Genomic DNA, 12,996 nt, shown 5'->3' with positions numbered 1-12,996 from the left:
ACCCAAATGAACTTTTGAAGATGGGAATCAGATTATATTTCTTGACACCTTTGAGCAGGCTCCACTTGCTCTTAAAGATTAAATTCCATATGATATCTGCAAACCCTCACCTGATCTGGGCCCGGGAGTCTCTTCCACCTCATCTTATTCTACCCTCCCCCTCTCTTTCTGTGCTAATTCTCTTACACCTTTTCTCAGTTCTTCAAGGAGCAGCCCCTCTCTTGCCTCAGGGCCTTTGCACATGTTCTTTTTTCCTTGTCCACAACTTTCTCCTCCCTCTCTCGACCCCTTCTTCCACCCTTCCTTCCCAACTTCTGCTAAGTTTGGGTCTATTTGTTCGCATCTCAGCTCAAACATGGAATTCCTCGATTCTACCACTAGGATCCCTCAATTCTTTCAGAACCCTCTGTTGGTCCCAGGGAGAAGGCTCTACTTTCCTTCTGTTGTTCATCATGATTTGCAATTACGTAATTTTTTAAGGATTATCCTATCCATATTTTTCTCCTTTTGCTTACTAATCTCCTACCACCTAAAACAATGAGGAATACTCAATAAACATAAGCCAAGAGGTATATAACAGAAGTTGGATTTTTTTTATGCACATTGATTTAAAAAAAAAACAAAAAACTGTGACAGAACTCACCTGTTTGGATTTAAAAATAAACCAAAATTGTGACTGGACGGAGACACTGATCCTTACATTGTGGTATAGACTTGTTTGCTGATGAAGGTTGGGAAGCGGGGAGAAAGGCTGAAACTGATCTAGCAGCAATGAAAAACAATTTCTTTTTTTTTTTTTTCTGGTGAAATAAGTAATGGTTTTCTGGTTGGATAATTCTACACACAGAAAATGATTGATTAACACTTCCTGCAAGCCTGGGCTATGCAAATATAGCAGGTGTCTGTGGATATGCAAGGCTTGAACACAGTCTTCAATTATTTTTTTTTGGAAAAGTTGCCCTGGTTGAGTTTTGAGTCAGACTTCCACATCTGTTGGTATGCTGCAGTTACGACCCAAAGGCAAACAAAAAAAGTAAGAAGTAAAAGTAACTTGGCTGCCCAGTACTCTAGCATTGGTGAATTAATAAATGTTCTAACTTCCTGGTTTAAGTTAAAAAAAAGATAGGACATTCATGAAGACATTAAGTATTGCCTAGCAGTTTGTTGGAGGCTCCAGAAATCTGTGTTACATTAGCCAAATGAATGAGTGAGACAGTTAAATTTAGCAGAGAAAGAGCCACTGGATTCTGTGGCATTTTGCACTTGGTCCTGGAGTGATGGAAGATAACCCAAATTGCTTGGGAATCCGCTCTAAGCCTTCTAGCGCACCAGAGTTCCTTTGGCAAACGCTTTTGATGTGGCATTAAAGGAGTCCTGAGGCGCCCTTAGGAAGCTGATCAGAAGAGGTTTGCTTGGTTCCTGAGAACACTCAACTTTTCTTGCAGGATCAATGTCTCAGGTCCATTTTTGCCCAGCTGCATTCCATTTGCAGTATCCTGTTGCACGGTCACTCCTGGTCTTTCTCCTTAGGTCTCAAGCAGACCACGGTCACTTAAAAGTGGTTGCAGACAATGAGCTCAACAGCAAAAATTTATTCTGGCTCATGACTATATTACTGCTCAGTTCCTCTTTGTCTTGTTTTGCAGACAAGAATGTTCTTATTTAAACAGGAATTGCTGCAAATAGTGATTAGGATGCATTCATATATAACTGACACTAATTTTCAAGATCTAGTTTTTTTCATTATTGGTAAGATTTCCAAATTGGCATGTATTTATTAAGTGCCTGTGATGATTGCCAAGGTTCCTTCTAATTCCAGGAAAATTCTATTATTCTCTTCTTAGATAAACCATCTTAATTTCTGATTCTGTGACCCTGATTTATATTTGAGTCTGAGTTTAAACTCTGCTCAATTGAAGAGAATAACAGTATCCATTTCTAGGAGCACAAGCTAAGAAAACAATGAGTCACATTAAATAAATGAAATAACTGTATTCACTTTAGAAACAGATATTAATATTTTGATTTTTTAAAGTTGAAGGTAGTAATAGTATCTTACTAGCTCTTTGAAAGCCTGGATTACTTAAGATCTGAAGAAAGCAGACATGAAAGAAAATCTGGATATTCTAAATAGAGAAGAAACTTGGTAAAATACACGGAATCCTTCAAGAATTCCATTAATGTGAGCAACTATTTTAAATCCTATCAGTTAAATACATTTTTTTTAAAAAAGGGCAAGCCTGTGTTATTTATCTGAAGGGTTCCTTGACTATTTAAAATGAAGCACGGCTTACGATGCCATGATTTTAAATGCATTTATTTAAATGTGTCATACTTAATATGCAACTTGAAAATCTCTGAGCTGACATGAAAACATATTTGTCTGGCTCTGATTTGCTCTTCTGAAGCCTGGCCATCTTCTTAGTCTTGCTTCTCTGGCTCTCAGGGAACTGATGAAAAATTCCCCAGGTCTTAGGATCATTTTCTGTAATTCAAATTCTATTCTGAAATGATCCTTTGTCATTGGGCACTTCCACCCCTGAGATTGATTTAATCTCTTAAAATTATTGCCTAGTGTCTCCTCATGGTTGTCACAGTATTTACCTTAAAAAAGGGTCCCCCCTTCAAAGAAAAATATCAAATTTAATGATAGGTTTTGCTAGATAGGACATGGGTTGCATTACAAAAAAATAATAAAAATAAGTGGAGTGGGTTTTGTGTCCTCCTTCAGGGCCACTTAGGTGACCGCGAGGTTCCCAATGTTGATCGCTCTTAGTGCAGAATAACCGTGCGCACAGGCATTTTTATCTCTGTTCTAAAGTCTTTGAAGATTATGGATCCCAACTTTTAAAACCCAACTAACATTTTTCACTTCTTCGAAAGACATCCTGAATGAAGGAAGCTAACTGGTCTCCACCACAGGAGTCCCCACGTCTCTCTTCATTAGCTGTTGGGAGATCTTAGTCTTTAGCCATCTTTCCCCCACAACCTCTATTGTTATTTTCTGGAGTCTCTAAAATGGCCCTTAAATTTCTCAATGTTGGTTTTAATCAAGAATAACTGTATTCCCTCACTCAACTTGCCAGAGATACAACAAGGTGTGTATTATAGACAGAAATGCTTTGGAACGTGGAGCTCTCTCCCTTCTCCCTCGCTCATGGAAAGTGGGGCTGGGACGACTTCCTGGAGGGAGACCAGGGATCCAAGGAGGAAAGGGGAGTTCCCCAATGGCTAGGCTCAGGTGTTGGGGGACAGTCCACGTTACTGGGAGCCCAAAATGCACAAGTGAGAGCGGAAGCTCCATGGATGATTGATTGATTGATTCATTGATTTATTCCACAGATATTTTCAGAAGGCTTTTGACTTTGAGTGGCAGGAGGAAAGGCGCTTTGAGTGCCCCGGGGCTTTTGCTCCTGGTGAGCCAGCTTTGTTTTTAGGGTCTGTCTTGGTTCCTCTTTACAGGGGCTCCGTGATCTCCTACCTGTGTTCCCAGGATTGGAGTTCAGTAGATGCCCTATTCTTGAGGGTGAAGTTCGCAGCGAGGCTGTGGACCTATGGAGTGGCGGGGTTTCCTGTCTGAGAACTCCTCCCTAGCCCACGTCACTTGTCCCCTTCCTTTCTACAGCAGCACTGGGTCTTGAGTGTGCCCGTGTGCCACTCCTTTCGTGCCCTCCCCTTTCCTCTTCAGTTCACGTCCTTCCCTGGCTAAGGAAGGACAAGTGCTGGAAGGAGTCCTCACCCCGACTTTGAGCACCCCTTTCCTCTCCCCTTTCCCGGCAGCTCTTTCATTTCATGCTTTTTCCTTTTGCCTTTTAGTTGGCACCGCTTCCTCTTCTGTGCTCAGTGAAGTCGGTTTTTTTTTAAGCACATCCCACCATTTCTTTTCAAGGTGCCCAATATCCACTCTGTTCCTCTCTTTTCTTCATCTCAATACTTCCTTTTCCTCTTTGATCTTGCCCTCGCTCTCCTTCGTATTCTCTTTTAAATTTTCCAGTAGAACCTCATTTTTTTCTTAAGCAATTTCTTTCTTCCTTTTCCTTGTCTTTCCTAATACCTTAAAAGAAGAAAGACTAAGAGTTTGTAAGCGTTACTGGGGAGAGCACACCTCCACACCCGCCTCCCTCAGCAGGACGGGAGGGTGGCATTGGCCTTGAGCACCTGCCCCGCCAGCCCTGGTATCAGAGTGTCTAGGGCTGAAGGCCCTGGAAGCCACCCCTCAGTTTTGCGCAGTGCCGGGTGCCATTCATCCCAGAACACAGCGGTGTTGCCTCTGTCTTAAGAACCCTCAACATGGCTGCAGAGTTTAGTAAGTTTTCAAAGTGCTTATGCCTTATTTTTCCCTGGCAACTTGAAGGAGGGTAGGCAGTGACCTCCAGGGGCGAAGGAGGCCATCCAGGACGCGTGAGGGTCAGGAGCTTCCCAAGACCTCCCCCCGCTGCCACAAATGCATGGGCCTGGGGTGATGGCGGGAGAAGGTGCTCGGCCTTGGCCCCCAGAGTCCAACCCCTGACTCTCCATTCTCTGGGACCATAGAGGACCCCTCTGGGCCAGGCAGCTTCTCATGACTGTGACCAAAGTACCTGAGGACAAGAACAACCCAGAAGAGGAAAAACTTATTTTGGGCTCCCAGTCTCAGAGGTTCAGTCCACGGTGAGCCAACCTCATTACTATGGACCTGAGGTGAGGCAGCCCATCAGGGTGGAAGGGCGGGGTATGGCCCAGGGCCTACTTCCTCCAGCCACACCTACCTGCTTACAGGTACCCCCCCCCCCCCCCCCCCCGCCCCATTTATCAATTTAAACTATTAATCCATCAGTGCTTAGTCCCTGATAATGCTACAGCTCTCATAATCTCCTCCTTTCACCTCTGACATGGCTGCATTGTCTAACGTGAGATTCTGGAGGACGCCTCATAAACCGTAAAACCATCTGTACATCAGTTGGCAAAGGAGGCATTGCCTGAGGTTCCCTCCCGTACCTTAACTCCAGCCTGGCCTCCCCCAGTCAGGAATGGTGAGACATGGATTCCTGACTCTTTGGCTGGTGAGGGAGGATCATTCACTTTTATAGATCCTTCTGGACTGCTAGGGGACCCACCAATCTCTCTTTAGTGTTTCTGTGTTTTTCATGGAAATACTTGTTGAGAGTTTTCTTAAAGTACATTTTTTTTTTTTCCTGGTTGCTATTTAAATAGACAGTTACTTTCCTGTTTTTTTGTTTTTTTGTTTTGTCCTTGTTTTCACTTTTTCTAATTTTACAAATAATTATCCATAATATAGATTTCAAGGGTGTTAGGAGGAGAAAACCCCATAGTTATGCTCAAGATTTTCTTTCAACCTAGAGGCCAGGAGCTGAAAATAGTAATGTAAGTGTGTAGCGGGATCTATTTTCAGCTTTAAAAAGGGAAATGCATATGAACAATAAATTGTGCAGATTATAAAAATGTAAATTTTGAACTCTTGAGAATAATTATCACTTCAATGTGTCAACACTGGTTGTCTCAAGGGAAAAAGAAGGAAGAATATTGTCTAATGAAGGTGATTTGGCAGTCCAGAATTTTCCCAGCAGGAGACCAGCAGCGGGGAGGAGTAATCCATGTGGATCCTTGTGTTCAAAAGAAAGGAAATTCTGCAGGGGAACACTCTCTGGATCCAAATGCATAAGTGGGTGAGCAGATTCAGAACTTGGGAATTCAGACTCCTACTCAACTATTTCCCATTAGAAAATGGAGCACTAATTTATTATTTTATTCAACAAACATTTACGGGGTTTTTGCAATGGGTCAGATGGATGGAAAGTCTGAAGACAAAAGGAACAGATGATTAAGTAGGAAGACACAATGTCTGTCAACAGAGTGACCTGGCAGGTGCTGTGGGCTCTGCTGGGGTGAGCAGCGGGGTCCTGGGAACTTGTAAACCTTCTGGTTTCTGCTTTCACTGACTATTTGTTTTATGTTTATTGGGTGTACTTACAAAATGTGTCTATGTTATGTCTATTTATATCTATCTCGTTTGCTTTTAACCTGGAGTAGTAAATTTAGCTTGCATTTCTCTGTGATTAGCCCTTCTTCCACTTTTAAACCTCTTAAACTACAGCTTAATCTTCCCTAGCTTGTCAGATGTTCAGTAAATTTCTTTTAAATACATATTTAAATATATATATATATATATATATATATATATATAAAATATACATATATATCTATAAGTAATAATGATATGCATTTTATTCTCCAATTTAGATGTTGTTTTCATCATAAACCTTTATTGAATTTCATTCCATTGGGCCTGTCCACTTCTTCAGCTTATAATCCTTATTAATTATAAAGTGGTGGGGCATACCTTCCAAATTTTCTGTTCTCTGTGAATTTATCTAAGTAGCTAATAAAAATGTTCAATAGAACTTAATCCAGGGCTAACCACTGTTCTCTGCTAAGGTCCCTGTTCACTGGATGAATTTATGAGTCCTAACTCACCCAAACCTTCCTAGAAAGTTTTCCAAAGTCAAGTGCAGCAAATAAAGTTATCATTAATTATATATTCAAAATTCATTATAAATAACTTTAATTTTTAATCAAATTTGTGCCAGGGTAGAATTATATTTTTAAGTGATCAAGTGTTTAATAGTAGGTCAGGGTCCTTATATAATCATTGTAAATTTTCTATTCTTGCTCATTTTATAACACCTGTTTACAATACAAATTTCTGTGGAATTTCCACCCCACCTGTGGTCCAATTTTACTATTTGAAACAATTGTATAACTTTATAGTTGTATCTTTTCCTTTATGACATATTATTGTATATACCAGTGATTTATTGGATTCAGAGCCCTTAATCAAGAACAACACCCTGTTTATAAATTAGTTCCTTCAGGAAGATGCAGTCTGCTTTACAATGTTATATTTAATGATGAAGTTTTCCAGGAATTCATTTTGGTAACAATAAGGGACTACCTGCACTACAAACTATTTTAAGTTTAAATTTCTATCAGAGGTCTTTGAGATTGAAAAACGGCTACCATTATATTAAATACACTAACTTAAGATCATTTTTGTTGCTTTTTGAGACAGACTTCTTCTACCTTAGTTTCTGTGCTTTTTAAGAGCAGAGGATCTGAAACCTTATTTCTGTCACTTAGTGACGTAGAGGTGTTTTGGTTTATTATTACAACACATTAAAGGGAAGGAAGAGGAATGATGTAAAATGGTGAGAGAAGGAGGGAATGAGAGAGGAAGGAAGAGAGTTTGCAGAAGAAGCAGCATGGAATAGATTAACGGCCCAGGGAAACGAGGGCGGGTGGCACCCTGAGCCCCAGCTTCCATGGAGGAGACGCCAGCAGGGGAGGGCCCTGAAGCTCTGCTCCATGTTCCACACTCTGGGCACCTCTCCCCAAGTCACCCCACACCTGCCTAAGCATCCTTGGAGCTTAGTCATCCTGAAGGGAAATGGACTCAGACTCAATCATAACATATAGTTAAATACAATCATCCCTCCCGACCCTGGGAGAGTGGTCCCAGCCCCCCACCCCCATGGACAGTCAAGTCTGTGAATGTCAATTCTCTTATATGAAGTGGTGTCGTGTTTCCCCAGAGGCTGGGACCTAGGACGCAAGGGCCACCTGTAAAACAGGAAATCCTCATCCAGCCATGGTCAGTTCATGCTCCTCTTGGGCTTTCTTCAGGATTAAGCATTTGCTTCCCTGAAACTGTTCCTTCTCTTCCATGCAAGAGACACTGGCTCACTTGTTGTTGGGATTGTTACTTAGAGGTGTAGTTTACACGTGTGATTGAAACAGCAAAAACAAAAGGTCCTCTCCTTCCCTCACCCGGGCATTTCTGTGTCATTTCTCATTTGATCTAACCTCACTCTGTCATCCTGTTGGCCTGGGTTCCTCCCACAGCTCATGCTTCAAGAGAAACACCACGTGAGGTTTAAAATCTTAATCATCATCATCATCATCATCATCTTCTTCTTCTTCTTCTCTTATTCTAATGGCTGCAAAAAGAAGAGAGAAAGTAAAAAATCTATGGAAGGAAAGAAAAAGGTAGAGTGGAAGCTCTGCAGAAATCTGGGTTGTAACTTGGAGCTGTTCAGGTACCAACAGTGGAGTCAATCTTCATGGAATATATTGGTTTGAAAAACCTGGAATGCTGTTAAAGTTTTAAGATTTACAACCAAAATTCTGAACTTAATTAGGGCTTAGAACAAGGATTATAAGTAGGATAAAACAATTTTAGGAAATTTTATGTGCATTCAAAATTGTTGATATTTCTAGCTTTTCCGAGAAATGCACTGTAGTCATGTCACCGGCATTGATGACTCGGCACCCTGCTATTCTTGCCTGGAGAAGTTATAGCTTCAAGGCCTCTGAAGCTCAGACGGGGACATTCATGGGCTTGGAGTAGGTCCTTGAAGAAGACTTGAGTGGGTGGAGGAACCAGGCAGCCTCAGGGAGCTTGTGGAACTTGACACTGAATGCGATTCTCCTAAGCCCCTGTCCTTGGGGCTGCCAGCAACCTCCAAAACCAGCCAGATGCCTCCAGTTCTCCCCTACCCAAGTCTGCAGGTGACAGAACACTTTGAACTTGAAACCCTTCTCGTGTAGTTCCTAAAGTCTTATGGAGCATTCTCTGTAGCCTTCCTTCTTCCCACCAGTCCTTCTTGCATCCCCCACTGAGGGCTATATCTCCACTGGCTTGTCCCTGCATGGCTTTGACACCCTGGCAGTGTTGAATGGAGACCCTTTCTTAGACGATGGCCTGCAGTGTGATAGTGATTTAGCTCTGGCATATTATGGTCATCGAGACCTGGGCCATGCCTTCTTCAGTGTTCCCACCTACAGCATGCTCCCAACTTTCCACGGTTCATCAACAATTTCTTGACTTTATGATGGTACAAAAGTTACGTATACATCCAGCAGAAATTGTACTTTGAATTCTGAATTTTGATCTTTTCCTGGGCTAGTGATAAAGCATGATACTCTCTCACTGTGCAGGGGATCCTAGACCCAATCCCCTGTGGATATGAGGGACAACCATATTTGATGTTATGTCAAGGCAGAGGTGGTACAAATAATTCTCAGCAGTAGAGAATGCAGGGATCTCATTTTTCCCAACATTAACCCTTCACCTGTTGGAGTCTTCAACAGCTCTGTTCTTTTTCTTCTCAAAGACACATGATTTTTCTTTCTTTGGCTTTCCCCCTTTGTAGTGGAGTTTCCCCCAACCCCTTCTGTCCCTAGACAGTGTTACCCTCTGAGTGTGCAGAAGGAAGAAGTGTTTTCTTGTGACAGTTCTGTATTCCAGCTGTCCCTAAGGGCTTCACCTATTTCAATCTGAGACTGGTTTCACTTCACAAGGAACTGAGAGTCATGGAGAAGAAGTGCAAGGAAAATCTTCTTTGGACCACTGGGCTGCCAGGGAGAGAGGCTGTATGTCGACAGTTCTTCAAGAAAGCCAGAGTCCTGCAGAATCACATCCTTGATTGACCCTTCCTTCTTTTGCTATTTCATACCTCATTTGTTCCTGAATTTGGTCTTATTATTGCCACATTTTTTGAACATCATTAGAAAAGCTGGGTTGGCATAAATTATGCTGATAATATCATCTATAACTCAGTTATTGAAAAGATGATACAGATTTGAGACATCATGTTTTACAATTGCTCAGACGTATGTTTGAAACATACTCTAAACTATTCATCACAATACATTCTGTATATAGTTATATATAAGAATATATAATGTATTATTAGCAATATGCTGCTATGTTTTACATCTTATGTAACATGCAGTATACTTAAAATGCATAATGTGATGTTATGTACGTGCCAAACCAAAAGATAATCCAACCTATACCTCATAGTAGCTAGATTGTTCTCTCAAACATCTCATTTACCTCTATTTAACTAAGAAATCTTTGGTGCTGAGAATAAGAGGGGAAAGACAAAAAAAATGTTTTGCTTTTTTGATGAGTATTTTGCTAGTTTTGATGAGTATTTTGCTAGTTCATCACATTGCTAGTTCATCATCACCGGTTCTCATTGTTTTTGGAGACAGATCAACAGTGAGCATGTGGTTTCACTTGCCACCGGCTACCAACGCTGGATGGTTTCTAATTTGGAGTCTCCCCCTGCCGACGCCTGCTTCCAGGGAGACTGTCCCTGTCCCACCTGGCTTGGAGGGAGCAGTGTTCTGAGCTTGGGCTCTTGCCATGCTTGATTCAAATCTAGATAGCTCAGATCTCAATACTGTTGAAGAATAGAATACCATCTACCCAGGGAACACTAGCCTGAATCCCATCTTAACAAAATTTAAATCAGGGTTGGAAGGACACTAACAGGACTTATTTATGAAGACTTCCCTGCTCCCCAAGCAGCCTGCCACGGGGGTCCTCTAGCAGCAGCCTTCAGGGGGATTGGCCAACAAAAGTGGAGACTTTGGAGAAATGAAGCTCCCCAGTTGTAACCTCAGAGACACTGGAGAAGCACTCTCTATGGGCAAAAGAGCCTCTATGTACCATCTTGGGCTCCATCTTTGCCTCAACTATTAGAGGACTTGTTTCTTATGCCACTAAGTTGTAGCCAATGAAATATTGGCTCAATATCTGAAGCCCTTATTTGGCAATTTTCATCTTCAAAGCACTTTCCAAATGTTAACTAATTAATCTGCTTGACAATGTTCCATTGAACACTTGTACAAAGTTTTATGTTCGAAAACTCTTATATGCTTTTTTATTGCTTTGATATTTCATTTCTGGTTTTTTTCCCCCTGGTGTTCGTCTAAGGCCACATTAGCATAGTCCTTTGCTGACGTGATGCCATGTCCACCTCCACAGAGTCTAGGTGTCTTTGAAATGGAAGATGCTCAAGCAAGCACCTGAGATGAGGATATGGGAAGGAGGGCAGGAGGGAAACAGTCCTGCCCTTGAGTGTATCTGAAATGCCCGCAGAGATGGACCTGGAGTTCATGCAGACTCAGAGTGCCATCAAGATGGACTGGTTAGAAACATGACCTTGGGACAGGGCTTGGTACACAGCAGTCACTCAATCAATACTCGTTGGCTGGATTAATGTGCTAAAGAACAGCCATGCTGCCCCTTCTACTTCAGCACACCCCTCTTCCCTCCACCCCTCCCATGCCTTTCCCTGTATCCCTTCTCTCTGTCTCTCTGTCTCTTTTGAAATAGGAGCATAACTGTTCATCAGCACATGATTAATACACCTGGAAATCCTTGATTGGGTGCCCTTTATGTGTCAGGCCCCACACTAAGCTGTAGGGAAAGACAGAGTGGAGAATAAAATAGACCTCAGTCTGTCTTCAAGGAGACCTGGTACGGAAACTTGGAGACCTCCTTCAAACCTTACCATACACTTTATGCTTATTTTTTTTTTTGATCTATAATATCTCTCATGAAAGAAGTTCCATGTGCTCATTTTTAATGGGATAAATGCAATTTAATTTGTTCTAAGGCTTTTCCATTCAAACCTCAAGGAATTAGTGACTAAGGCTACTCTCCTACCATCTAGAGCATTAGTTCTTGGATTTTAGGATAATGAACCTTGTTACAAAACTGATGAGGATTATACAACCACTCAACAGAGGACACACACACACACACACACACACACCACAAATTACATACGTGTGAAAAAATGTCTATACCATTTTAAGGAGTTTATAAATCTTATAAAGTCCATGGACCCTTGGTTAAGGCACATCACCTTCCTCAATCTCAAAATGTCACTGTTTTGTGGACTTCATCTTGTTTGTATCAGCCGTGACTCTTAGATTTCATAGATGGGAGCATGCCAGTTATCAGCACTGATTCTCACAGGCAATGATCTTCAGGTTTTTGGTTTCTTTGAATCATTTCGGCCCTTGTTAAGGTAGGACTCGAACTGCAGAATATTCTAGCCACACATAAACCATTGTTTCAGAGAACAGAATGTTGGTTTCCACATCATTTTTTGATCTTTACGTGGAATCAGTGTGACGCCTTTAGGGTACAAATCTGCGATGACAGCGTGCCGCATGTTTTGCGTCTGACTGGAACCTGGGAATCCATCATTTCCAGGGTAATTGGGATGGTACCAATACTCCCCTGCATGTATTCTCTTACACTTGCCTATAAGGAATTTCATCTGCCAGTTTTCTGCTCCCACATGCAGTCTTGTGAAATTTCCACGGCTTCCTCTGCATAAATGGGATAATATTTCATTATTAAAAAGAACTTAGTGTCATGTGCAAACCTGAGGATTTTATTATAAACAGTCTCCTGTTAGGTCTTAGCATCCGTTTGTGAGTTGAAACAATTTGGAAATTATTTTTCCTCGCCCTTCTCTCCTCTTTTGGAGCCAGTGTCCAAAATAAAACAGTTAATTAAATTCCATGTTTGGTTCCAAATAATGTATGGAAAAGTATTAACAGTGGATATCTTTGGTTGGCTGGATTATGGATGATTTTAATTTAATTCTTTTTAAAGCTTTTCTGTATTTTCCATAATTTCTACACAGAACATATATTGCTTTTGTAATAGAAGGTATTACATAATGTGCATAGTTTCTCATGTAATCTTTTTTCCCCACATTTTTTATTGTTGAGTTATAGTTATACATATTGATGGGATTTGTTGTTACATGTTTCTACATACACACAATGTAACAATATAATTTGACCAATATCAATCCCCAGCCCTTTCCCCCTTCCCCTCCACTTCCCACTCCTTGGTACCTTTCATCTACTGATGTCTCTTTGATTTTCAAGAGATCCACCCCCACCCTTCTTCTCCCTTTGTCTCCTTAGTGTCCACATATGACAGAAAACATAGAACCCTTAACCTTCTGAGTTTGGCTTATTTTGCTTAACATAATGGCCTCTAGTTTCACCTATTTTCCTGCAAATGCCATAATTTCATTTTTCTTTATGGCTCAATAAAACCCCCTTGTGTATATATACCACATTTTCATTAATCTGTTGATGGACGCCTAGGCTGGTTCT

This window comes from Callospermophilus lateralis, chromosome 6 (genome assembly GCF_048772815.1).
Source record: "Callospermophilus lateralis isolate mCalLat2 chromosome 6, mCalLat2.hap1, whole genome shotgun sequence".
Taxonomy (NCBI): Eukaryota; Metazoa; Chordata; class Mammalia; order Rodentia; family Sciuridae; genus Callospermophilus; species Callospermophilus lateralis.
Note: the sequence above shows the minus strand (reverse complement) of the source record.